The sequence below is a fragment of the Narcine bancroftii genome, chromosome 9 (assembly GCF_036971445.1).
Source record: "Narcine bancroftii isolate sNarBan1 chromosome 9, sNarBan1.hap1, whole genome shotgun sequence".
NCBI classification, from domain to species: domain Eukaryota; kingdom Metazoa; phylum Chordata; class Chondrichthyes; order Torpediniformes; family Narcinidae; genus Narcine; species Narcine bancroftii.
The window spans coordinates 30,625,244-30,651,267 of NC_091477.1; the positions used below are offsets into that span (position 1 = coordinate 30,625,244).

General features: G+C 40.8%; 1 protein-coding gene and 1 long non-coding RNA gene across 7 annotated transcripts in view; one reads left to right on the forward strand and one right to left on the reverse strand.

The window, feature by feature from the left end:
- The window catches only part of LOC138743380 (glutamate receptor ionotropic, delta-2-like), a 338,391-nt gene that overhangs the window by 130,349 nt on the left and 182,018 nt on the right, over positions 1–26,024 (forward strand). The gene's annotated exons all lie outside the window — the stretch shown is intronic.
- LOC138742867 (uncharacterized) lies at positions 6,639–22,732 on the reverse strand. Its single transcript, XR_011344464.1, has 3 exons — positions 22,661–22,732; positions 17,207–17,322; positions 6,639–7,649 (listed from the first exon to the last, which is right to left on the reverse strand). It is a non-coding gene; the product is annotated as an uncharacterized lncRNA (long non-coding RNA).

A 26,024-nucleotide genomic window follows, 5' to 3' on the forward strand; every position in this document is an offset into this window, starting at 1 on the left:
CCCCCCCTCACTGACCATGTTTTTGAACATCAGATTGTGCCCCCCCCAACCTTCGCGGATACCCTAATGCCCCCCAATTAGACTTGTTCTGACACTGACCATGGCTGTAACTGAGACTGGGCATATTTGTGAAGAGTGTGTCATCCTTTAGTTTCCTCACCATCTACCAGACACAGGACTGTGACTTTAATCCTCCCTGTCTCTCCTTAGAGAAAAACCAACCATTTGATTGGCCCTCCATCTATTACCTTCAACGTCCTACCCTTGCGTGCCATCTATACAGTGTGACGTCTCAGCAAGATTTCTTTGACAGCTCTCAAACCCACCCAGAAGGCAAAATAAACAGATGGCTACACACAATCCCAACTGTTACACTGTTGTGACTTGGACTGGGTATTGATCAGCATAATATCCTGCATCAGCATCACATGAATGGCAAGAACCAAGTTGAGATGCAGCACCTTATTAACAATGAGGTGCTGTTAACGACATCTTCTATTATGAATAAAAAGCTACACTCCCAGTAAAGTCTTCAATTTCCTCATCTAGGTTGTTTCTGGAAAGAAGAAATGAATTGTGGTCCCCTGAAATGTTTACAAACGTAAGATGCATGTGAATTAAGTTTTTTGTTGGCATATTCTAAGTAGTTAGAGAGTTAAATAAGCAAGATGCACATGCTCAACCAGCTACCTGTGCCTTTCCATCATCCTTAATATTCACTGATTGCAACAATTTTGTTAAATGGACCTCTGTTGAAGAAAGAAGAAACTTAACTGTGAGCCACAGCAGGAGTGATCACAGCAGCAATTGGTGTGCATCTGACAGCTCCAGATATTAGTAAATAGGGAGTGTGTGACAACTATCCTTCAATGTAGTCCCAAGCAAGTATGTGTGGTGAACACTGCCATAATCTTCACAGAGCACAGAGAGACAGATAGAGTGTGGACAACTGACCAATCAAGACTTTGTTAAATGGGTTTCTTCAATGCTCTGATAATTCTCATCAGTTTCTTCACTGCACCATTTGCCTCTGGATAATATGGTGAAATAAAAGTGTGTGTGTGATGACTTTTTGCTTCACAAAATACCAAATAGAAATGGGGGGAAAAAACTGACCATTCTCCAAGGTTAGCAATTCTTTTAAAACTAGGCATGAGAAATGGATTTCAATTCTGTTGTAATAGAGGACAACACATGTTTTATCTCAATGCATTTTGAGCGACACTGATGACTAGTTCAGTTGCCTTCTCACAATTATCGCTGTGTATTCCTTCGGATGATCTTATTGGCTACTTACAACTCCATAAAGAGTCATGAAGTTCTGCACCAGAACCCAGCTCTTCAACCCACCACATCCATGCTGACCTTATTGCCCATCTTTCATCATCTTTCTCAAATGCACACAAATCATTTTCATCTAAAGGGCACTCGTTAAAATGCATATCTCCACCAAGGACAACACAACATTAAAACCTTTTATTTCACACACCTTTAAGTCTATATACCTCTCAATGTTTCCTGGCATAATCAACCCTCTTTACATCTGCTGTCCACAAGGTAATTCTTAGTCACTTGCAATTGTCTTGTCACTCAATTTAAATCAGCTTCCTTATTTTGTAGTAGCTTGCTTGTAAGATTGACTTCAAAAAGGAAGTCGTATCATGTATCAAGGGATAACACAAACTTGAAATTACAAATTCCATCATCAAGAGCCTTAGTTTCAATTTGGGAAGTATTTCCAGAAGAACCTTTTAGGCTTGTGTCATGAAAGATCTCTATTAAAGGATATCTTAGATATTAACATGATATCTTAGTAGTCTCAAAGCATCCATACCACTCTCCCATTAGCTTAACGCAGGTGTGTCAAACTCAAATTCACGGAGGGCTAAAATTAAAAACTTGGACTAAGTCGAGGGCCGAACTAAATATTTATTGAAAATTTTCAACAGCATCTGCATGTTTTCTCTTCTTTCAACATATGTAATGTTAAACTTTAGGATATAACTTTAGGAGGATAATGTTACTGGTCAGGAGTAGGTAGCTCTAGTTCACCCTTTGCTTGACTTGAGGGAAACATATTTGGTCCCTGTGGAGATGTAGTCAGCATTCACAGGCTGTGTCCATTTTGGCCTGCATCAGGATTCAGCAATTCCTGCTCACTCCTCAGGCTCTAGGCCTCTATTCACCCTCGACCCACCATCCCTCTACCTGACCAGTCCTTTACCCAACCTCTACTCCCCCCTCACTCCACTCGCTCTGCCTCTACCCACCCCATCCTATACACGCCCCTCTACTGCCTCTCCCCTCAACCTGTTCCTCCCTCTACCCGTCTCTCACCCTCTAATCACCCCTCCCCTACTCGCCCTGCCCCTCCCCTTTTACCTCTTCCCTATCCACCCCTCCTTCTACTCATCCCTCCCGCTAACTGCCCCTCGCACCACCATAACTTCCCCTGCCCATTACTCCTCACCTACACCCTCTGCCCACCCCTGCTTACCCACCCACTCAGGCCCAGCGCGCTGCCGATCAGCCTTTGCGGACAGCCACCATCTCTCTCTTCACGTGCAGGGCCGAACCAGCCGTCCCTGGGGTCCGCGCGGGTGCAAGCGCTGAAGGCCGAGGCGACCGGGAGAAGTGCGCTCGCGCTGTGGAAGGGCCATCCGGTGCCAGTCGCGTGGGGCTCGTGCTGCCCGGGGGCCGTGCGCAGCCTGCCATGCCCGTCGCGCCAACAGGAAATCACAGGCACTCGCCAATCCGCCGCACCGCTCGACAGGTGGGAGAAGTGACTGGCTTCCAACTGGCTTGCCGGCTGATGACATCGACAGACTTCTTGTGTTACAATTTCTCGTGTTACAATGGGGAAGGATGTGCAATGAAGGGGGAGGATGGTGGGGATGACATTACCAAAAAACAACATCGGCTCTCGCTGCAGGGCGGGCCACCTCTAATAGATTTTTGAAATGATCTGCGGGCCAAATATAATTATACCGTGGGCTAAATTTGGCCCGCGGGCCAGAGTTTGACATGTGTGGCTTAACGGTTAAGTCTAAGTGTGATGTATGGAATTTTGCAGCATCCATAGGAGGTCAAAATATATTAAAGACATTTCGAGCCTGAACCTTTCTTCAAGGACCTAGAATCTCTCAAGAGGTGGACAGTCAAATAGTTTCAGAACTAGGGAAGGAGAGATTGAGAGGAATTTTTTTTCCTTCCACTTTGGAAAGTCTTATTTTCTATACTGTATACTTTGAAATGTTCTCCATCCCTCTAATCCCTACCAGAATTTATTTGGCCATATGCCCTTTTGAATTATTTGGATCACAGCCTATTAAAAGAATGCTCCAAGATGAATTCAGTAGAGTCAGGGGTTAATCACATATAGCTGGTAGCAAGATCCAATTTGCTTCACTTCTTCCAACTCCGGCGACTCAGTGGATGAAATGAGTGTTTTTATTATCAAAAGCACTTTTTAATTCATCTATTTTAATAATTCCTAACCTACTGATAGCTAATTAATCTGGCATAATCATCATGTCATTAGATTAAAAAAACAGACCATGTGATTCTTACAACTTTGAGGAAACTGTGGCTCAGGGTGTAAAGCTGTTAGACATTAGTTATGATGTAGTGGGTGAGTGGGATTCCCAACTCCCTCTAACAACGCAGTAATTTCTTAGTAACATATAGCAGTAGGATCAACCCTTTACTCAGTAGCAGCCACGAAAGCAAAATGTGAAGCTGAGAATCCTTCCTTGAGTGAGTTACTTCGTTTCAATTAACTCCTTCGTCGTGCATTAGATACCAGTTGAATGGGAATAAGCAGCATCATTTGGATATCAAAAGATATCCAAGCAGATACAAGGGTGGTGTATTTATTTTGAGCCATGCATCATGAAGGGTTCATTGTCTGCCGCTTATTGGGAGCGAAATGTCAGTGTGAAGGAATACTACTTTAAAATCAGCAGGTGCCTGATCATTAGGTCTCTCCCAACCAATGCTGGCCACTCGTGTCCAACGCTCTTCCCATCAAACACCTACCACGCAATGTGGGAAAGGTGATGATCCTGGGTCAGCCCCTGCCTTGATCACCACAATGTTCTGGCTGTTTGCCACCAACATCTGCATGGTATTAGCTTTATTCAAAAACAGGGAAGCAAAGAATGTATGCTCCTTTGAAAAAAAAATGCACTGCACTGTATGTCAATCAAAATACAAACAATCGGAAGCATTCTATAAAGCCAAACTGTCCGGCCTAAGACTGGACATATGGCTGACAGTGCCCCTCTGAAGACTGTGCCCTTGGCGGCTGCCTAGTTGACCTAATGGTAGTGCTGGCCCTGCATGCACATGCGCGTGCACGTGCGTGCACACACACACCCACACACCCTTTTTCTACCTGTGAAATCTAGAACAACAGCATGAAGATTGAATTCTCTACTTTTAGATTACTCGATCCCCTTCTTTCCCTCTCTTTCTTCTGATCATTCCAGGTCCTCTCACAAACTCCCTTCTTTCTAACCACTTCCCATTCCATCTCTCTGATACCCAGTTTCTTTCCTCTGCCCCACCTAGTCCATCTGCCCAGCACCCATGCACTCCTTCCACTGGATGTAGATCATTTGGCCCACAGACCATTGGATCCTACACTTACTGGAGTAAATGCTGCTTCTTGCTGTTCTGGTTAGGACAATGCTGTAAAATGAGCTGCCACTTTCTGTCTGCCCTCTTGCTGGAGAGACCAATCTCCTGCTGTGCCCATTGTACTTCCTGTTAAGTGTTCACCCAAAAAAGCAGTCTGGTATAGATTTCCATGTCAGCCATTTGTGAAATAAGGAAAGTAATATGATTGGGGAGTGAGGGAGCAGGTGATGTGATCTTCCCTACACATGCTGTTGATGAGCAACTTATAGTATGTCGCAGGATCAGCCTCTGAACTCATTCTCTAGTTGATTACTGAGGTTCACAAACAGGTTCCACAAGCATCTACCAAGTAAATGGTGAGGGAAAGTGAAGCAGGGGATGCCAGGAGTTGAACCATGGACAAGTAGGGCTTTCCAAATCAAAGAGTGGAAACATTGTAAACAATGGAAGTTCCTTTGAGAAGGACAAAGAGGTTAAAAAAAACCTGAAATAGGCTGAATCTGTAAAAGGTGTATCATTTTTACTTGTCAATCAGGACACCAATGTAGTGTCTGTAAATGGATGATGTGAGCATGTAGCAGGCACAGCTGAGTTAGATAAACAAGATGAACATGTTCAAGTGGTTTTCCTTGGTTCCTGGTATCCTCAGCACTACCAAAAGATAAAGCAAATAATGGGCATGTGCCTGAATCCATTTCATTGTTTCTCTCCAAACAATGCTCTTCAGAGAATCCCACCACAAAATTATGGAGTATAAACTGAATGGTAGCAACTAACTTCAGCCCCACCTCAAAGTTGGGATTGGGTCCGTTTCTATGTAGGATGATACAATTCAATCTACAAAGGATAGTTATCTCAATTGTAAGAGCCACTGGCATCACTGAATTTATTATGCTCTCCATTTGTGGCTGTGGTGGGAGGTTACAGGAAGGACATTTTACTAGCAGACGTCTGGTATATTTTGCTTACTGAAGTAAAAAAGTAACTCCCTGGAAATCTGAGCAAATTCTCTCCCGGGTCCTTCCCCTCCTCTCTTCCCACTGATAGGATCTTGTAATTTTATGTGCGTCCTCTGATCATTTTCCCAGCAGCTGATTTCTGCAGAAACTTTGAGACAGCAATGATCACCATTAGCTGTAGTTCTCCCTGCAGACTTCTGCAACTTGAAGCAAAATGAAAAGTAGTAAGTGCTTGTAGAATCCTAGCAACAGAATGAAATATTAACCAGCAATTAACATATTAGTTTGGTGCATAACTTTTGAAAAGAGCATTGATAGAGAAATGTTGCAATGAAGACTCCTTCCTGTTTTTGAACTTGCATTTAGTCACACAAGGTTAAGAGATGGCATCAATTGGAAAACTAATCAAGATTCCAACATGGCATCATATCAGTATTAATCTTTCTGCTCTGCTTGCTAATGGGGAATCTCACTTGGCATGTTTGAATACCCTCATTAATAAAGGCATTTTCCCTGGGTTATTTATGTTCCCTACATATTGCATTTGAGCTGTTGGGATTAGTGGAGCTCAAAAGATGGGTACTCACAAGTTCAATTTCTCCTTGGTTGGATTCATTCTCAAACTCTTTGATAAGTGAACAGCAGCAAGTTCTCAGAGTATGGATACATTTTGCTTTTGTATGTTTGATATTCAAGAAAATTGTTAAATGTTCAAATACTCTCGAGATTAAAAACTGATTTCTATATAAAAAGTTGAAAGCACATGGTTTGCAAAAACTAAACAGCAAAAAATAAGATATTAAGACAAAGGAAAAATAAATTTAATTTAAAAAATATCTTTATAAATCATTTGTGAAGTGTTTTAATAGACATTAAATTATGTAAACATTTATTATTTTACACAGTAGCGATGATCAATTTTTAACTCTTCTGTAAAGACAATTATCAGATAAAGTGGTAATTAGCATCAAAATAATTCTAATTCTAATTATTGATTGAAAAACATAAGGATAACAGGAATTTTTCAAAACAAGGGCAACACACAAAAATGCTGGAGAAACTCAGTAGATCATGCAACATTTGTAGGATGTCTGAGGCTTGTGTCAAGGTATGAGCAAATAGCAGGCAGGCACCAGAATATAAAGCAGGGGTGAGACAAGAGAGGAGGGAAGAGGCAGGGGAAGAGCAGAGGCTCGAGATCTCGAGGCCATAGGTGGATATGTGTGTGGGAGTGTAGAAAAACTGAGAAGTGATGGGGGAGGGGTAGCTCTCTGAACAAAGAGGGAAGAGGGTATGTAGCTGAAGGGAAGAAGACAGTGAGATAGGGGAAGAGATAGAGCGATGAGAGAGCTAGGAAATAGGGGAAGTCAGTGTTAATGCCAAGCATTTCAAAACAAGTGCCTTTCTTTGCTATTTATAGATCTTGTATTTAATTTCCAGCAATTACTTTGTCCGAATTGCAATCTCTCCCCTTTGTCCTTGTGGGGCAATTTATTTCACCATCCTTATCAGCCCCATCATTGAGATCCACTTGAAAAGCAGAACTGTGATATTTTTTTCCCTCAGCAAATATCAAACATGATAATGTGCAATAAATTATACTTTTTGTAGGTGGATATATTTTCTATAACATAATTATTCAATTTATTGTTTTAAATTACTGTATTGGTGTTCCATTTCCGTACTTTCACATAGACATCTGGCTGTGGACTAGAAAAAAACAAGTAAGAACCTTCTGAAAGTAATTTTCCTTGTTTGCAAAGTAATTACTGGAAGTTTATCAAGGTACAAAGAGCTTAAGCCTGAAAGGTCAGTTATATATTTTTACCTTTGCTATATAAAGGACACTGTTTGACCTGCTGAGTTTCTCCAGTATTGTGATTTTTTTTTCTTCAACCACAGTGTCTACAGATTTTCGTGTTTTACTTGCACTAAACAAACTTCACTTGCTTGAGTATATAAAACTTAAAGCATTTTATTTTATTTTCATTCTTTGAAAACATCTAACTGTTGCTGCACCTGCAGGTTCCTCCCCCTCCACGGAGCTGCCTGAAAGATGAACAATAACATTATAGATCATTAACTCCTCCTCCCCACCCCACAATCCCCCAAGTTTACAGATAAAGCCTCTGACCTGGGACAACTCTTAATAAGCGGGGATAAGGAGAGACGCTAAGAGAGTCACGTCCATGACGAGCAGCATCAACCAGCTCTTCATCGTGCGTGACGCCATTGCTGTTTCACACAACTTTATTCAAACAGCTGCTATGAGCAAAGTATGATTCTGCTGGCTGAATATTCACTCCCATTTTATTGGTTTATGCGTTACTTCAGAGAACATTTACTTTCACATTTTTATTATTTTATTCTTATTTACTTTTATTTTTAAATTTATTTTCTTCATTTCTTTTTTTGTTGTTTGCTTGGCCGCTGGTTGCATGAATTCCTGATACCAGGGTTTTTTTTTTCCTGTATTAGTTGTTTTTCTGTTTCCACAGAAATCTTATCAGCATTTCTATTTTTTAATTATCTTCAACTTGTGTCTGATGCACTTGTGTGGGATGCGGTACTGATTGTCAGTACATTATGAATAATGGTCAATTGGATCAGCAACATGTTGGGCATTTGTGAAACCTATGCATCAAGAAAAGGTGGTGTAATAATTAGGCATGTGGCAACACATGTCAAAGTAATTTTGGATTGAGAAACAATGATGCTTTTGTGTGAGATCTAGAGAGTATAATGATGCACATGATGTGCAGGATGCCAAGCAATGGATTGTCACTCCAACCTGTGACATCGATAGACCCCTTGTCATTAAAGGAGAGCATCCAGACCAGTTCAAGTTTATTATCATCTGATTGCACAAGTACAACCCGATGAAACAGCATTCTCTGGTCCTTGGTGCAAAACCATACAGACAAAACGCACAGACAGGCAAACAAATCATATGCAGTGGGTATTTACATAAGTAAAAATAAATAAATATTGTTAAATAAATAGTCTTGGAGAGTTTTTAGGACCAGTTCATCAACTCTTCAGCAGTCTCATGGCCCATGGGAAGAAACTGCTTCTTAGCTTTTTTGTTCTGGCTCTGGTACTCCTGTGTATCTCTTTCCTGATGAGAGTAGCTGGAAGATGTTGTGTGTCGGGTAATAGAGGCTCCTCGTTGATTTTGTGAGCCCTATTTAAGCAATGATCCTGGTAGGTCACATCGATTAGGGTGGGCAGGTGGGCAGGGAGTATCAAGTGATCCTCTCTGCTGCACTCATCTTCCTGTGGATTGACCATCAATCCAATGCTCTGCTGCAACTGTGATGCAGCTGACCAGAACACTCTTGATAGAGCTCTTATAGGTAGTTGATAGGATGGTGGCTGGTTGCCTTACCCACCTCAGTCTTTTTAGGAAGTGCAGTCGCTGTTGCACCTTCCTGACAAGGGAGGAGATGTGTGTGCAGGATAGGACACTTCTTAAGTAGACGCCAAAGAACTCAGTGCCCTCTACTCTCTGCGACTGAGCTATTAATATGTAGCGGAGAGTGGTCCTCTTGAAGTCCAGTATTATATCCTTTGTCTTGTCCTCGTTGAGTCTCAGGTTGTTATTCTTGCATCATTTCAAAAGATTTTCCACCTCTTTACTGCAGAGGGACTCATCATTGTTGCTGATGAGGCCAACTACTGTCTTTTTGATCAAGGACTCCAGCAATAAAGAAATAATTATTTCTAGAGCAATGCCTCCCCCATCCCCAATTCCACCGAGAATGGTGTAAATGACCATTTGGGTGATTTATTGACTCCTCAATGATGGCATAAATGGAGGCGACCCCTTCAAGTGTCTGGTTTAATTTCCGCTCACCATATGAACATACCTGTTCATGCCGCAGTATTACGTTAATGTTAAATGAGTTCCATGTGCAACCACATCATGCACACAGTTCATTGCAATGAAGTATCAAGCACTTCACTGGAGATGCACAGAATTGCCAATTTAATTGTTAAAGTAACATTCTCTCACCTATCATAAATTATAATGGGTAACGTGATAGTTTTTTCATCTGAACAGTGATCTTTGTGACATGTGATTAAAATTACCACGCTACATACTGTGGAATCACAATTTATTGTGAATTCGGATATAACGTGATGAGTCATTGGGCTTGGGCTTCAGGCTGCTGCCAGAAGCGAATATTCATGCTTGGGGCTTGTGGGGACCTGGGGCTGTCGTGGGGCTTGGGGCTGCCACGAGCAGTGGAGACCTGGGGTTGCCGCATGCAGCAGAGACCTGGGGCTACCATGGGGAACTGAGGCTGCCACGGGAACCTGCAGCTGCTGCGAGCATTGGGGACCTTGGGCTGCCGCAAGAATTTGGGGCTGTTGCGAGGAGCGAAGACATCGGGCTACCATCAGGTCTTGGGGCTGCTGCAAGCAGAGTGAGGACCTGGAGCTGCCGTGAGGAGCGGGGACAGTTTACTAAACATTAATTTGTGCTTTAATTTCAATGGTAACTACAACAATTTATTGAAGCCCCAATTTAGCAGCACCCCGCTTTTATTGCGATCCATTTTTTTACCCAAACTATCGGGTTAAAACAGGAGTTCCACTGTATTTGAGAAGATGTAAAAAGGGAAATAAACAAAAATCACTCTACAGAATATGTTTATTTCCTCTTTTGTGCAATAAATGAAGGAGATGCCTGCAATGACATAATTTTTCCTGTGTAGTTGAGGTAGTCCATACCAAAGCATGCGAGAATTATCCTCTCATAATCCATGATTAAGTACTTCTACCATTCTCCATCTCAAACAGTAAATATTAAAAGAGATCAACCATAGATTTTTTTTGACAGCTCACATCTCACCACCAGTATCACACCTTAGATAATGTTTCTCACGTTAGAATAAGAGTTAAGAAACATCCTGCTACATACATAAATCGAAAAGTACATTTTATGATTGCTGATGGTATATTTTCTGTTTGCTGTGACACGAGATATTTTATTAGATAGGACCGACACTGTTGGGTTTGATTTTCTAATGGGGCAGAATGTAGTTTGTTCTTTGGTCCACAGTGATCAGTGGTGTTTTTAGATTTGGCATTTTAAAATGTCAATTCAAGTACTTACAATGAGCTATATAGCCTCAAGACCATCTGTCATAACTGCACTGGAAATTTAATTCCATTTTTTAAACTTTAATAGATTTGCTTTTGGATTTTGTTTGTATTCATTTCTGAGTTGCAGTTATGTTCATATATTTTTCTATTATTCTGTTGTGTTAAGTCCTGATGCTATGAGCATGTCATTGTAATTTTTGCTCAGATAATACCAGGAAATTATATTTTCTGAATAGATATGATTTTTTTGGAAATTATCATAATTTTACCGATTATGGGTCAAGTAAGCCACTGTGCAGAGATAACGGAAACCTGATGACATGGGAATTTGTGACTATGGCGATGCAGAGAACAAAACAAAGGACTCTACATCACCTTTGTTGACCTCACCAAAGCCATCGACACCGTGAGAAGGAAAGGGCTTTGGCAAATACTAGAGCGCATCAGATGTCCCCTAAAGTTCCTCAACATGATTATCCAACTGCACGAAAACCAACAAGGTCGGGTCAGATACAGCAATGAGCTCTCTGAACCCTTCTCCATTAACAATGGCGTGAAGCAAGGCTGTGTTCTCGCACCAACCCTCTTTTCAATCTTCTTCAGCATGATGCTGAACCAAGCCATGAAAGACCCCAACAATGAAGATGCTGTTTACATCCGGTACCGCACGGATGGCAGTCTCTTTAATCTGAGGCGCCTGCAAGCTCACACCAAGACACAAGAGAAACTTGTCCGTGAACTACTCTTTGCAGACGATGCCGCTTTAGTTGCCCATTCAGAGCCAGCTCTTCAGCGCTTGACGTCCTGCTTTGCGGAAACTGCCAAAATGTTTGGCCTGGAAGTCAGCCTGAAGAAAACTGAGGTCCTCCATCAGCCAGCTCCCCACCATGACTACCAGCCCCCCCACATCTCCATCGGGCACACAAAACTCAAAACGGTCAACCAGTTTACCTATCTCGGCTGCACCATTTCATCAGATGCAAGGATCGACAATGAGATAGACAACAGACTCGCCAAGGCAAATAGCGCCTTTGGAAGACTACACAAAAGAGTCTGGAAAAACAACCAACTGAAAAACCTCACAAAGATAAGCGTATACAGAGCCGTTGTCATACCCACACTCTTGTTCGGCTCCGAATCATGGGTCCTCTACCGGCACCACCTACGGCTCCTAGAACGCTTCCACCAGCGTTGTCTCCGCTCCATCCTCAACATCCATTGGAGCGCTTTCATCCCTAACGTCGAAGTACTCGAGATGGCAGAGGTCGACAGCATCGAGTCCACGCTGCTGAAGATCCAGCTGCGCTGGATGGGTCACGTCTCCAGAATGGAGGACCATCGCCTTCCCAAGATCGTGTTATATGGCGAGCTCTCCACTGGCCACCGTGACAGAGGTGCACCAAAGAAAAGGTACAAGGACTGCCTAAAGAAATCTCTTGGTGCCTGCCACATTGACCACCGCCAGTGGGCTGATATCGCCTCAGACCGTGCATCTTGGCGCCTCACAGTTTGGCGGGCAGCAACCTCCTTTGAAGAAGACCGCAGAGCCCACCTCACTGACAAAAGGCAAAGGAGGAAAAACCCAACACCCAACCCCAACCAACCAATTTTCCCCTGCAACCGCTGCAACCATGTCTGCCTGTCCCGCATCGGACTTGTCAGCCACAAACGAGCCTGCAGCTGACGTGGACTTTTTACCCCCTCCATAAATCTTCGTCCGCGAAGCCAAGCCAAAGAAAGAAAGATCTGATACTCTTTTTTTCAATGAACTTTTTGTTTTGCAGCTTTATCAAAGAGTAAAAATAGTATGAGTCAATATCACAATGAATTTATTCCTTCAAGGAAGAAGACACTAATTGCTGCACTTTTTCATGTGAAGTTAGATATTACTAGAAATTGTTTATGCCTAGTTTTTTTTCCCTCCTGGCAAGAGAACAGCCATTAAAAAAAAACATTCAGGTTGCAGCGTTAATTGTTGGCGAGTACAATACTTAAACATTTACTCTGAAAGACAGAAATGGGGAGAGTGGATAGAAAGGCCTCAGGGAACACTGAGGGCCTGATTAGAAAGGCCTCTTGGGAAATGGACACCCTTGCCTTGATGAAGTAGGATTAATATCTGAATTGTTCTAAAACATAGTCATCTCACAGCTGACTTAAAGGTGCCTGAGACTGTTTAACACCTTGGGAACTCAAGTTATTTAATACAAGAAATGTTTAAAAACAAAATCGTTAAAAACAACTAGATTTAAAATTAAAAATCAAACTCCAAATTATTAAAATGCAAAAATCTAATAAAAATGATAAAATTGAATATGAAATGAAATATCAGGAAAATAAACTTTGTGAGTTCTTGTTTGCATTATTAGTATTGTTTGCTTAGGTATGCATTCCAACTGAAATACTTCTTAAATTCAGTTTTACAGGATGGATAATTTGCTTTATCAGGCAGCAAGCATATTGAGCATTATATTCTTGGTCTCTTATCCTTATACCGGCCAGGTCTGAGATGTTTACCAGGTACTCATGGGGAGCATGATGAGAATATTGATCCATTGTTTCCAATTACAGCATGTTACAAAATATAGTTGAAGCAAACCATTGACAAGCTAAAGTACGCGATTCAGCATAATCTGGTCTTCCGTGTCCATGTGTGCAGCAGAACACACAGGAGACCAGATGATGCTCTTGCTCTGTCAGTACCAACTTATCGAGCTGAGGGATGGAAATATTTTGAAGCAACATCTGACACATCCAGCCAAATGACAGTCAGTTGAATGGATTTGTTGACCTTGATAAAAAAAAGTGAAACAAGATTTTGGTGTTTTTTTAAATTTTGCCTTTGCTTCACTGTATATTTATGCATTCAATTAACAGAAGCAGAAATAAATTTATCTTTTTTTAATGTCTTTAAATATATTATCTTAATTGATAAAATGTTTTAAATATCTGCAAATATCAAAGATAATGAAAATGACCAGCAAATGATCCAAGGCAGTCAAGAAGACTCTGGTGGGGACACAAGATACATTGACTCGATGTGTGGCCACTAACTGTCATCCTAACAAGACAGTCATGGAGTCTGAGGCTGGAGGTTGTTGGCAGTATTTGGTTTGTGTGGCCACAGTGCTGTGCCAAAAATCATATGAAGTGTGATCTGGATTATTATCAACAGCTTTAATGTTTTAACTTTTCCATTACGTTGCTCAGTGATTTTAAAAGTAAATATTTGAAATGAAAGATTACACTTGGTGCTATTAAATTTTTTGTGTGCATTAATTTTTATAGGATACATTATGAATTTCCTCTAGAGATTCTTAAATAGGGCTGTTATGCTTGCTTAAAGCTTTCTAGTTGCTGGGACCTTGAAATAATCTCAGATAATTTAGGAGGTCAAGACCTGAACATTTATTATTGCTGAAACCACTTTTCAGACGTCCTGGGATGCCAACCATCATGCCCAGATTTGTCAGCCTTTAGTCCCATTCTATCTCATTATACATAACATGACCAGTTCCAAAATAACCTGTTTTCTGCTTAGATCCACCACACAATGTTTGGAAAAGAAATATCCTGAATATACTCTTTGATCTCAAGCTCTTGGCTTACCTTTATCAATTTGGCATCTCCTATCTATACAAAATAAAGCTTGGCCACATAAACTCAATAACTTTCCTACAGACCTACTTCTTCCAAAGTTTTATCTTCATGTACTCAGACATTTTGATTCCTTCGAACACCAACATTCTACAGTCTTCAAAAAGCAAAAAAAAAAAGATGCAGGTCCTGGAAGTCTGAGACAAAATACATAAATGCTGAAAAAACAACAGGTCAGGAAGAAGATGTTAATATTTTAGGTGAAAAAGATGGGTCTTCAAAATTCAACATTAGAGCAGATTTTGCAGATATGCTACCTGGCCTGTCAAATCTTTACATCATTTGATGTTTATTTTTCAATCTCTTATCATTTCTATCTTTTCTCTACCAGGTGCATGACCTCATTTTTACCACTTTATATTCCATCAGTCAGTCCTTTCCCATTGATGTAACCTGCCTATATTTACTAAGGACTTCTAAGAGCCCACATTGACAATTTTCTTTGTGCCAGAGGTACAAAAGCTCTCATTCTAGGCTGTAAGGACTGGCTCGAGAACTTATCCCACTGGCAGCCATTTATTCCTACTGTCTGCTCATCCATTAATAATCCAAAGTTGTATGTTAATTCCAATTTTATGAGCTCACATTTTGTAAATAATGTCTTGTGTGGCATCTTATCATAAGGGTGATCCAATTGATGTGGTCTATTTAGCCTTTTTAGACAGATCTTCTGAGAATACAAATGATCAATTGGTTTGCCCTTTTTTCTGCAAGTTATCACCTCAAAAACTGTCTGATTTGCCAAACATTCATTCCTTTTCATAAATTTATATCAATTCTATTATTATCTAAATATCCCAATATCATGTTCTTCAGGTCAGTGGTTAGAGGACTGGTCTTGTAAACCGGGGGCCGTGAGTTCGTTCCTTGCTGGGGCCTCAATTCTGTGAGGGGTGCTGGACAAAGTGGCGACTCTCTGTCTTCCTTACGGTAGACAAAGTTAATGAATTTTATAATGTTACATTCTAAATGTAGTACTACGTGACAATAATGAAACCTTTACCTTTAGAAGAAATTCTTGCATTTTACTTATTTCTGATGTCTAGTTATCAGTACGAATTATACTTATCGCAGTACTTCCCCAGTATCATCTCAACCTTTATTTCTCCAATAAAGCCTCTTGTAATTACCATAAGCAATGCATATAATTTTAGATGCATCCCCTTAAATATAATTTTTGATAAATAAATTTTAACTTCTGAATCATTTGATTGTGTGACTGGCATTATTTCCATGGCTGAAAGAATACTCCATTTTTTAGAAGTGCCTTGCTTCACGGCTGTCTCCTGTTTACAGCTCAACAGAATAAATTTAAATAATTGCTAGCTCTGATAGAAAAAACCAGAAAATTATAGTTCTTTATTTCTCATTAATAGAATGAATAAGAACATAATTTCAATAAATATTAATATTAAGAAATTTAAATGTTGATATTTCATCAAGAAATTGGCCACGTAGACTTCCAGGCTAAGTTTTGAATAACTCTGGAAGACTTGCTTCTGTAGAGCTGCTTTAACTCATCAAACTGGCTTGATTATTCATTTTGAAGTCAAATGATAGAAGGAGATGAGAGTCTGCATCACTGATTAGTGTAACACGGAGAGGTTGAAGAGCCTGATAGCAATTGGAAAGAAACTGTAGCTGCTTTCAGAGGGCCACAATACCTGACTGTAAAGCCACACATTATACTCCAGTGCAGCTGTTGGGTGGCCATCTGAAATGGGAAAAGCCAGCCAGGAAATCTACTTCTCCAGTAGACCTGCTTGGAGTATTCCCCATTGGAGGTGAAAGTAGCTCAGGCAAAGCTGCTAGCAGCTTTCAGGTGCCTAGCAGCGGGCAGGCTGACTGTCAGCTGGTAACCTGCTAACAGCTACCTTCCCCGCTGCCGAAATCTACCCTCCCTACTGCAGACACCTACCCTCCCTGCTGCCAACACCCATCCTCCCTGCTGCCTGACAGTCCCCTGGCTTGGGACTATGGGGCTCGGGCGGTCGGCCGGGGACTATGGAGCTTACCCACACACACAAAATCCCGCTAAATTTAAAAGTTGAGAACTTTTGTTAAGTCAGGATTCTCGGGGACGGCCGCCTCAGCCCTGTACTTACCCCCCCCACCGGCCACCCCAGCCCCGAACTCTCCCCCCCCCACTGGCCGCCCAGCTCCGCAGTCCCCCGCCGGCCGCCACAGCCCCGAACTCCCCCCTGGCTGCCCCAGCCCGTAATCCCCCCTCCCCAGCACTGAACTTCCCCCTCCCCCCGGCCACCCCAGCCCCAAACTCTCCCCCCCCCACTGGCCGCCCAGCTCCGCAGTCCCCTGCCGGCCGCCCCAGCCCCGAACTCCCCCCTGGCTGCCCCAGCCTGTAATCCCCTGTCCCCAGCCCTGAACTTCCCCCTCCCCCCGGCCACCCCAGCCCCGTACTCCCCCGCCAGCCACCCCAGCCCTGCAGTCGCACACTAGGGGCTTCAGGCAGCGAGGAAGGGCCTGTCAGGCAGCGGGGAGGCGAGCTGTCAGGCTGCTCTCCTGAGTAGCCAGCTCTCGCTGCTAGACGGCTATCAGTCAGCTGGCACGTTAAAGTGCCAGAAAAGCGTCTACTCCACTAAACGTGCCAGCTGAACTCCCCTAGCCGCAACTGCCGGTGCATAATCTTCCTGGGAACACCTAAAAGTGGCTTGTTATTGAATCTAGAGGAGCTGGTCTTCAAGCTTCCGTACCTTTTGCCTAAAGGTGGAAATGAGAAGAGTTTCAATGATAGAACACTACAGCACAGTACATGCCCTTCAGCCCTCAATGTTGTGCTGACCTATATATTCCTATCAAAAAAGCAAAAGCCTTCCTACCTTGTAATACTTTATTTTTTCTTTCATCCATGTGCCTGTCCAAGAATCTCTTAAATGCCCCAGATATTTCAGTCTCTGCCAGTACCCACAGCAAGGCATTCCAGGCATCCACAATTCTGTGTAAAAAATACCTTATTACCCCTGATGTCTTATAATTGGGGCCCTTTATAATGTTGGCTACCTTCTTGGCGTAGTGCCTCACATTGGAAAAAAAATATTCACAGTTGCCGTTAGTGCAAAAAAAAACCCATGTTACACCAGTGCAGACAGATCTTTTGGTGGTCATGGAGTAGGTTATGCTTAATGTAGTATGAGGAGGTTCAAGAGTCTGATAGTTATTGGGGGGGGGGGGGGGGGAACTGTTCTTGAACCTACTTCAGGCTTCTGTATCTTCTGTCCAGAGGAAGCAACTAGAAGAGATCATGGGGACCCTTTATGATGTTGGCTGCTTTCTTGAGGCATCACCTCATGTAAATATCTTCAGTAGATGAGAGGCTGGTGCTCATGCTGGACATGGCTAGGTACCTCAAACCTCCGTGGTCAGCAGTGGCCATTGGATTTACATTTTGAGACATCTGAGAACTGCAATTATCAGCTCAATGAAACCTCACTCAGTACTAATGTTTTCCAGAAATAATTAAGAGTTATGCAGGATGATTTTTAACAGTGGAAAAAAAGTGCATTTTACACAATTCAAATCACACCCATTTCTCTCTTGTTATCCTGATGTGCATCTTGTTCTCATGTGACTTAATAATGACTGATACAAGACACAATCTTTTGATCCACTTTGGTGAATAATTAATGGACACTTTGCTGGTTGAAAATATATTATTTGCAGGATTGATGAAAGGTTTATAACATCCATGTTAGAATAAAGAATGATAGGAAGTGTCTTGACTAATTCTTGATGGGCAGCATTTCAAAAGGAAATAAGAACAGACATTTTAAAGAAAATGCACCAATAGACAATAGACAATAGACAATGGGAGCTGGAGTAGGCCCTTCAGCCTGTCGAGCCAGCACCGCCATTTTACAGATCATGGCTGATCACTACTATCAGTACCCCTTTCCAGCCTTTTCCCCATAACCCTTAACTCCTTTGTCCACTAGAGTCTTATCTAACTCTCTTTTGAACATAATCAGCAAATCTGCCTCTACCACCCTCTGTGGCAGAGCATTCCACAGATTCACACTTCTCTGGGTAAAAAAATGTTTTCTCATCTCTGTCCTAAAGGGCCTACCCTGTATTCTTAAACTATGCCCTCTAGTCCTCGTCTCCCCCATCATTGGGAACAAGTAATCCGACTTCACCCTGTCTATCCCCCTGATAATTTTGTATACCTCAATCATGTCCCCCCTCATCCTTCTAAACTCCGTCGGATACAAGTCCAGTTTTTCTAGCCTTTCAGCATATGTCAACCCCGCCATCCCTGGAACTAACCTTGTAAATCTGCGCTGCACACCCTCTATAGCTAGTATGTCCTTCCTCAAAATTGGAGACCAGAACAGGACGCAATACTCCAGGTGGGGTCTCACCAGGGCCCTGTACAACTGCAGAAGGGTGTCTCTGTTCCTATACTCCAATCCCCTCTTTATGAAAGCCAACATGCCATTTGCCTTCTTCACAGCTTTCTGAACCTGCATGTTAGCCTTCAGTGACCGGTGAACAAGTACATCCAGATCCATTTGCACCTCCCCACTCCCTAGCTTGTTTAATGTGCAATTAATTTATTAAATAGATGCAGCTAAATTCATTATATACTTATCATTGGTCACCTTACTTCAGGAAAGACCTTCTTGCTTCAAAAGGGAAGTAGTGAGAGTTTACCTGATTGATTCCTGGACTTGAGAGGAGAGAGAAGTGATCTAATTGTAGCATATAATGTTACTGGAAATGAGTGGTCTCTTCCTTTGGTCAGAGAATTTATAACTCGAATCATAGTCTCTGGGTAAGGGGATGGTCTATCAAACAGGGGAGAGGAGAAACATTTTTCCTCGATGTGTTCTGAATTTCTGGACAACATGGATGCTCATGCAATAAGCATGTTTAAGTCTTTGATTATTTTTGGGCAGCAAAAATAAATCAAGGGATAGAAGGGTTAATGTTAAGTTCAATCATTTCTTTATTGAATGGTTGATGGGACCAAGGAGCCAGCTCTCACTTTAAAAAAAATCCTTTCATGTTATTGCTTTACATTTACTTGTAGTTGGGGGCGGGCATTATAAAATATAGTTTTCAACTTCCTTATCCATTTTTTTGTGTATGTTTTATCACTTTTATTTGAATCTTGCATCTGATAGAATTTAAATTAGCTTGCTCAAGTTTATGCAATCTTCCATTTTTGCTTGACCATAATTTTTCTACAATGTTGAGGAAGTATAGATGATTTTCCCAGTTCCCAGATGATTAGTTGTTACTCAGTTTTCACCTTAGTTTTAAGCAGCTTGTCATGTGATCATAAAAAAATTTCTGCACATGAAAACAAAGGTATATCTAAATAATGAAGCAATTTGATTCAATTTCAGGACAAATTAAAAACTATTACATTAAGAATAGAACCTCTGTTTTTCCATTTATTTCCAGTTCAACTTTATTTCTACTTTAATTATGTTTGAAGAATGAAATTAAATATTTCTTGCATAAGAAGGTAAAAACTGATGCGCTGCTGTAACAAATAGCTTATGATAAAATGCAGCAATTCAGGCAGACTGTTAGATGACCATGTCTATTTGAAAGCAACTAGAATGTGTACAGTTCTTTGCACACACTTTTTCTGAATATCCGTACTGCATGAGAAAAAAAGTGATCTATCTGTCAAATATAATGACCCTGAAGCTAGATTTGACACATGAATAATTTTAGCATTGTCAGTAAGTTATTTTATGACAATTTTCAAAGGAATAAAAATTAGAGGCATGGACAAATGAAATACACACTTTGGAGAAATAACTAAATAGTTGACGCTATATTATGACATTTGAATAATTGTTTAGGTCTTCAGGACAACATGCACAATTTTTCAGTATGAAGTCAACAATGAATTGTGAGTTGTGACAGAGTATTTAGGGGTGGGTTGGGAGGAATTGCTAGAGCAGTTTGCACACTCATTTTGAAACACAGAATCTTTGCAGGGTGCTTTTTGCAGAAAGAGCCACAAAGGTGCAGAATACAGCTGGCCTGGGAGACCAAGTGTTCTTTGCAGGCAGACTCAGAACAGTTTGACTCTCAGAGAGAGGAAGGAGTGAAATAGAGAGGAGAGACACAGAAATCAGTTCCAGATGGACAAAGCTGGCAAACTTTTGGTCAAAGGAGAAGACTGGCTGTCTGAGGTGACCCGAAAGAAAGAGGATCATCTGGAGAACCCTGAAGGGGGAAAGTTTCGTCAGCAAGACTGATTGGAAAGGAATCAGGTGAAGATGTCCTGGAACAAAATAAATCTATCTGAAAACTAGCAAGAACCCTCCTGAGTGGTAACCATTTGCCTGTTAAGCACCAAACACTGGTGAACTTTGTTAATGCTAACTTCTGTGCACAGTACAAGAATTGCCTGAAACCAGTGAGATTGGACTGTGATCCTAAGAACTTTTCTAATCTTGAATATACATTACACACACCTGCGCTTAGTATTAGAAGAAGGATTAAGTAGGTTAGGTAGGTTGTAATAAGTTAAAGTTTAATTCTGTTTTCTTGTTCAATTATAATTAAAAACTATTTTTGTTTAAGTAACCCTGTGTTGTGGTGCATATTTATTGCTGCTGGTGTTTGGGATCCTCTGGACTCCATAACAGAGTAAAGACATCATCCACTTTTCCTCAATCACACATCAAGTTAAGGGCAATAATCCTATTTCATAATGTGGCATTCCAGTCATAATTTAGTTCCTAAATTTCTAAGGTCTGTCATTTTCCATAGAAGCTAAATTAATAGAGCCCATTACTTAATCTTGCTTTGCCAGGAGTATAAGAGGCAGTACGACCAGGCTGAGCAACAGTTTCCCATGGGCAGTGGGAATGCTGAACGACTAAACGAAATGCTCATATTAACCATCCAAGACTCTCATATTCATGAAACAATATTTATTTATATGAATACTTGTCCTGCATATGTATTGTTTGTCTGTAGGTGTGTTATGTCTCATTGTCTGACTGTATGCTTTGCACTGAGGACTAGAGAGTGCCGTTTCGCCAGGTTGAACTTGTGTAATCAGATGACAATAAGTTTGACCTGGCCATAATTAATTGAAACAAAACTGCATAGTTCCCAATGGTATGAACTGATAACATCCCAGGGAGGGAAAATGATTTCTGGCACAGAGATTAGAAGAGGGCACGTGTCAGTGGATTGCCTTAAACAATCAGAGTGATGGATTGTGAATTAGTGAGGTAGGGTAAGAAAGTTAAAGATTAGATCAAGAGAGAAATAAAGAGGCAAAGTAAAAAATGTAATTTTATATTTAATATTAACATTTCACACAAATGTTTGGAAAAGTTGCTTTTCAGTACTATGTGTAATTATTTTTTTATCAAATAGATCGAAGGTTAGTTTGACTGAAATATGCAAGACCTATTATCTTTTACTGAGTTTAGTTTTATACTACACCAATAAGAAGACATCACTTCACTAAATTGTGAGCCACTCAATAAGATAGGAAATAATATCTTAAAATATAAAGCATTTACAGAATCAAGCTGCAAGCACCATTTGCATCTGTGTGAGTTAGACAGCAAATTACTTATGAAGTATCTTCGTTGCTTCATTCTTTCAAATTTATCATTTGCATTTAGTTTTCTGAAGACTTTATTTAAAATTTTATAACATGAATACAATAGAGAATTAAATTTAAAAGAAAAATTAAAAAAAATAATATGGTATGATTACAATATTACATCAGAAAACTACACAAAATACCCCCCCCCCCGTTAATTGTAACACAATATTAGTAATCTAACTTAAAATTAGTCCAGCCCTCATTTGCATTTAGTTTTCACATTCTTTTTTAAAATCAAGCTTTATCTAATTGTATTTTGTGTACATTATGATGGAGCACTCCTCAGTGGCAATTATTTTCAGTCTCACTGAGGGCAAATTTGCTCCATTTATGGAGTCTTTCCAGAGAGCAAAGCAAAAAGTGTGTATCTACATGTTGCACATTACACCAAATACATAAATGATTCTATATTTTTAACCCTTGCTTGTCCTTTTATTTCTGTAATCACTTAAAATAATTATTTCATTCTGTTATCTTATCCTTTGGAATATAACACTCTATTAGTTCTTATTTTGTTCATTGGCGAACTAATCTATAACTGTTCACTTTTTAAGGCCTTTTAACATGTATACAATAAGATGTACTGATATATCCTATAAATGTTAGAATTCAAACTTTATCTTTATTCAATGTAAATAAAGCACAACATGCTTGAATTTACTGTCATGGACCATGGACTGACCTTTTGGACTGTAGACCGACATAAGGGATGGATTCCTGTTAAGAACTCTGTGCAACTTATGGTACAGTTGAGTGCTGACTTGCCAATTGGTTGGAACTTTCAAGAACAAAGGCAGAATCCATCTGTGATGTAGAGAGCTGCAGTTGTAGTGGCTGAATGGCAGTTGGAATGGCAGAGGGCATCTGGAGAGCTGTGTGAAATGCACGTGCATCAGAAGTGAGGATTCATAAATTTACTGGAAAGCAACATTAGTAATTTCTCTCTCCAGTGTTCAATATGACATGCTTTGTTAAAGAACTGAACTTGGACATTGAACTTTAAAATTGAATTATAGACTTTTTTTGGACTGACTTACTTGGCTGACTGACCTGAGGCTTTTTCCTTTTCGAATCTTGGGCACAGACTGTAGAAGTCTGGGTTTTTCACATACACACTGTTTATAAATATATGGCATCTGTAGATTTGCTATATATACTTATAGGGCATTAATATGTTAAGATATTATATTGATAATAGTCATTAATAAATATAGAGTTAAAATTCAACCCTTTTGAATTGCATCTTCTGTTGAGGCTGGTTTGAAAAGTAACAAAGTGGGGGCTTTTCCTGGAATTCAAACAAATTTGGGAGCTTAGAGGTCGATTGATTGGTCATCAATCATCTGTGCCTGAATCAAGCTGGAGATTGTGAATGATGGAATTCCAGTCTGGTCTATGAAATTCCTTTGGTAAAAATAACTGTGTGTGTGAGTGTGTGTGAGTGTGTGTGTGTATGTGTGTGTGAGTGTGTGTGTGTGAGTGTGTGTGTGAGTGTGTGTGTATGAGTGTGTGTGTGTGAGTGTGTGTGTGAGTGTGTGTGTGAGTGTGTGTGTGAGTGCGTGTGTGAGTGTGTGTGTGTGCATGAGTGTGTGTGTGAGTGTGTGTGTGAGTTCGTGTGTGAGTGTGAGTGTGTGTGTGTCTGGTGTGTGAGTGTGTGTGTGAGTGTGTGTGTGTCTGTGTGTGAGTGTGTGTGTGTATGAGTTTGTGTGTGTGTGAGTGTGTGTGTGTGAATGTGTGTGTGTGTGAGTGTGTGTGTGTCTGGTGTGTGAGTGTGTGTGTGTGTGAGTGTGTGTGTGTCTGTGTGTGAGTGTGTGTGTGTATGAGTTTGTGTGTGTGTGTGTGAGTGTGTGTGAGTGTGTGTGTGTGTGTGTGTGTGTGTGTGTGTGAATGTGAATGTGTGTGTGTGAGGGAAATCAACAGCAACAAACCAGCAGCCATGGATATAGAGGGATTTTTGACATTGCCCCTCTCTTGAGAATTTTAAAAAGGCGAACAAGCTCAAGTTGGTGACTATTCCCACAAGTTGGCAATTGGTTCAGTAGAACCACAAATGAGAGAGAGAGAGAGAGAGAGAGAGAGAGAGAGACAGACAGACAGACAGACAGAGTGTAATTAAAGGGAAAGCTCAGCAAGCTTGTTGAATCCCAATGTGGCCAAAAGGGACTTGTTGAATCCCATTGTGGCCGAAAGGGACATTGAATCCCATTGTGGCCAAAGGTGACTTGATCCGATCGTGGTCAAAGGGGACCTGTTGAATCCCATTGTGGCCAAAGGGGACTTACTGAATCCCATCGTAGCAAAGGAAAAGCCACTTCTGAAGAGAACTATTGAACCCCACCATGGCTAAAAGAAAATATAGTTGGAATTTGGTGAAGAAACTGATACCGGTGAAATAAATTTGACTAAAGGTGATACTGAGCCCATTCCTTTGCACAAAATAATGTTAAAAATCAGCCTTGGTTAATGAACCTATCACAATAGGAGTTAGGTTGAACTTGCTCATGAAAGGAATTTCACTGTTGCTAGGCAATGACTTGGCAGAGGGGAAGGTTGTTCCTGCAGTATGAATGACAGCTAAGCCAGTCATTGATGAGTCAATGAGGGACTTTGATATTACCCCTCCTGTGCTATAACAAGAGCAATGTCTAAAAAGATTGCCAATGTTGAAAAGGCTGTGACAAATGATTTGAAAGAAAATAAAATCTGTGGTACTCAAAAACAGCATTTAGGTGGAAATGGCCTAGTAAAGGTTGAGCAACATTCTTTATTAGACACAAGCACTGATAGTAAACCTAACGGTATCGATTTATCACTATGCAGACAGGAGTTGATAGCAAGGCAAAATGAGGATCCTGATCTTGCTGAAGTGAGAGATGAACTCTCTCTGATGAGGAAGTTAAGAAAGTGCCAGTGGATTATTATGTCAAAGATGGAGTACATGATGATCCTCCCAGTGAAAATTGGGCAATAGTGCACTAGGTTGTGAACCCTAAAGCCTATAGGAATGAAATTATAACTTTGGCTCATAGCTCGCCCTTCGGTGGTCACCTTGGGGTGAAGAAAACTATGGATAAGACAATGAAACAGTTTTATTGTCCTAGTTTAAGAAAGGATGTTGTAAGCTTTTGCTGGGTCTGTCACACCTGTCAGGTGGTGGGAAAACCTAATCAGGGTCCCCCAGTGGCACTCTTACCACCTATCCCTGCTTTCGGTGAGCCTTTCTCAAAAGTGATTGTGGACTGTGTTGGCCCATTGCCCAAAACCAAAGCTGCGAATCAGTATTTGTTAACTAATATGTGTGCAGTCACAGGGTTTCCAGAGGCCATTCATCTGATAAACATTAAAGCAAAGGCAATTGCAAAGGCTTTGTTAAAGTTTTTTTTAATCTTGGTTGGCCTACTTAGAGAAATTCAGTCAGATCAATGGAGTAATTTTCTGTCAGGCTTATTCCAACAAGTGATTTATGAATTGAGAGTTAAGCAGATTGTATCTTCTCAATACCATCCAGAGAGTCAAAGGGCCTTGGAGAGGTTCCATTCAACACTGAAAATCTTGATAATAACTTATTGTTTTGAGAATGAAGAGGTTCATTTGCTTTTATTTGCAGTAAGGGTGTCTGTCCAAGAATCACTTGGTTTTAGTCCATTTGAGTTGGTTTTCAAATATGAAATGAGAGGTCCTTTAATGTTATTAAAGGAACAGTAGGTTAATAATGATGTGCATTTAAATTTGTTGGATTATGTCTTTAAATTTAAGGTTCAGTTGCATAAAGCTTGTGAAATGGCAAAGGAGAATTTAAAGGCCACTCAACAGAAGATGAAGGTTTGGTACGATCACAAGGCAAAGATGAGAAATTTTAAACCTGGTGACAAAGAGATGGTTCTGTTTCCTACACATTCAAATCCTCTTTGGGCTAGGTTTTCGGGACCAGATGAGGTTAAGTCTAAAATTAATGAGGTCACTTATGTTATTGAAACACCTAATCACAGACAAGAAACTAAGGTCTGTCATGTAAATATGATTATTTTGAGCAGATGCCTCACAGG